The sequence below is a fragment of the Monopterus albus genome, unplaced genomic scaffold, assembly GCF_001952655.1.
Source record: "Monopterus albus unplaced genomic scaffold, M_albus_1.0 scaffold264.1, whole genome shotgun sequence".
Taxonomy (NCBI): domain Eukaryota; kingdom Metazoa; phylum Chordata; class Actinopteri; order Synbranchiformes; family Synbranchidae; genus Monopterus; species Monopterus albus.
In genome coordinates this window covers 556,721-559,236 of record NW_018128144.1, presented here as the reverse complement: position 1 = coordinate 559,236, position 2,516 = coordinate 556,721, and the positions used below count along the sequence as shown (strand labels likewise).

The 2,516-nt window shown below is 35.5% G+C and overlaps 1 protein-coding gene across 1 annotated transcript in view; it reads right to left on the bottom strand.

Annotated features, from left to right (window-relative positions):
• The window catches only part of ascc3 (activating signal cointegrator 1 complex subunit 3), a 245,725-nt gene that overhangs the window by 130,104 nt on the left and 113,105 nt on the right, over window positions 1-2,516 (bottom strand).

The following is a 2,516-nucleotide window of genomic DNA, read 5'->3' as shown; positions in this document are numbered from 1 at the left end:
GGGGGGTGGGGGGGGTTAGAGAAAGACATTTCCCGGACTGCGATGTGAACAACTAACGGCTTTTCAAGGCAAACTGTAATGAAAACCTTCTCATGCATTGTTATCCACAGCTGTATGTGTGTGTCCTTATGCTCAGTCTCTATAAGAATACCACACACAATTAGCTAACTATGAAGAAAACATGTAATTACACTGAAATCTGCTCTTTTTTTCTGTTCAGTGGATGATGCTAGGTATGGATAAATTAAGTAACATATTAATACAGGATTAAGTAGTTGTAGAGTGGTAAAAAGGTAAGACAGGCCCATGGTAGCCTGTTCAAACAAACAACTGCTGCATTAAACGCTTCATGCTAAACAGCCTAGCCTGCTGTTTGACCTGGGTCTCAACTCAAACACAGTATTTTAACAAATTAGTTTCATTGCAAGGACAAACAGCTACATGTGAGAGCTGGCAAATTTTTTTCAAGTCACCACATTTTTTCTTCAAAAAATGAAAATCACATGATTTTTTAAAATGTATTTAAATATGTCTGGCATTATGCTTACTGTGTTTGTCATCTGTTGACTTGGTTGTCTGAAACTCAACCAACCCGGTCAAGGCCTTTGTAGTGGGATTAAAAATGGGTTGTTGCACAGCAATGCACAAACTCAAACTAACAACAAAATCATCATTGTGTGGATGCAGTAAAGCATCCACACTATGCTCTCCTGTTCTTTATTTATTATTATAATTATTATTATTATGGGATCTTCCACACTTTTTTTGGCACTTTGTAAGATTTGATTCTTATAAGCTTTAGTTACTTTATAACCTTTAGTTACTTTTCAGTTCTTCATTGTCTTTCAGTTACTTTTCATACCTTTACTCTCCTTGCTTATACATGTTAAAACTGTATTGATGATCGTCCAGAACTACTGAGCGTTGGTTACTTTAATACATTTATTTTCCTTGCATATATATCTTCCAATTGTTTTGATGAGAGTCAAGTGATACTGAAGTAGAAATTGACTGCTTTAACTTCTGTGTAGACATAGTGCTTGTATTCATGAGGTCCTGCTTTGTCCTGTAATAGGATTGCACAGATAGGGGGTCTACAGCACAGATGACCCATTGTTCAGTTGCCGCCTGGAAAATCACATCACAACACACACACACCTGGATTTGATCACATTTCAGCAGGCAGGAGTTTACCTACTCATGCTAAATGACCAATAGGATCACGATACATAAAATGCTGTACCTCTGTCCGGGGCGGAGCAGCCCAAGAAAATAAATGTATTGTTAAAACATAATTCAAGGTTCAGAGGATGGAACTCCTGCGAGAGCTCAGACTTTCAGTAAACTTTCTGTTGATTTTAAACAGTCCTCTCCTGCCTTCACTTCTTGTGCTTCCAACAAAAGAATTGAGTTATTTTCTAACAACTTTATAAGTCCAGCATACTTTCAGCTATACAGACCATTGAGGTCTGTATAGCTCTATCTGTTCAACTCTTCAAGGACATCCCTGCTTGTATTTTTCTTATAACGTTTATACTTATTAATCTATTCAGCTTTATTGTTTGCAATACAAGTCAACGGGAGCTCAAAGTGCTGATTCAATGACACGGTCTTGGAGTGCCGTCTGGTGGTTCATAAAATGCAGTGCAATTAAGACATGCTAATACATAACTCCTCTCTCTCCCTCTCTCTGTCTCTCTCCCCCTCACCTTCTCCCTCTCTTGTCAATCTTGCCCCATTCAAATGAATGGGAAAATTCTACTTCAGCATAATTTCAGTTATCAAAATGTTCAGCTCTTCAAGGACAGTCATTTCTAAACTTCATACTTTTATAATATTTAGCTTTATTCTGAAAATCATGCTTTATTCTGAAATTCTACACTCAGCATACTTTCAGCTATTTCAGGTATCAAATGTTCAGCTTTTCAAGGATATTCATGCTTCTATTCAGAATTTTTCTCAACTTCATACTTTAAAAATATTTATCTTTATTTTGAAACTTTGATTTTTGATTTTTTTTTTATTTGATTTGATTTATTCTTTCAAACATGCAGAACAAATGACATCAACACACACATAATTACACAGATCCAACCAATGCTAATCCAGAATCAGTTTGCTTATACCTAGTACATGTTTGAATAGAGTAGGAAGAAATCAGACTTATCCAGTCCTACCCCATAACATCTTCTTATACAAAAAATTTCATGCATCATTGGCTGCAAGCAGTATCTCTACATAGGTAATTCTCTTCTTCACCAGACAAGTAATACACAGAAAATTTAAAACAGAGTGTTTCCTTCATGCATTCTTGATTAAATCTCTTATTCTTGCATATATCTTGAATGACACATACATTTATATTTATATTTAAACTCCTCAATTCTAGTACTGTTTTTCATGTCCACACTTAAACCATTCCATAATTTGACCCCACTTATAGAAACACAAAATCTTTTTTTGGTCGTACGTATAGCATGAACTTTTAGATTTAACTGACCCCTTAAATTATATCC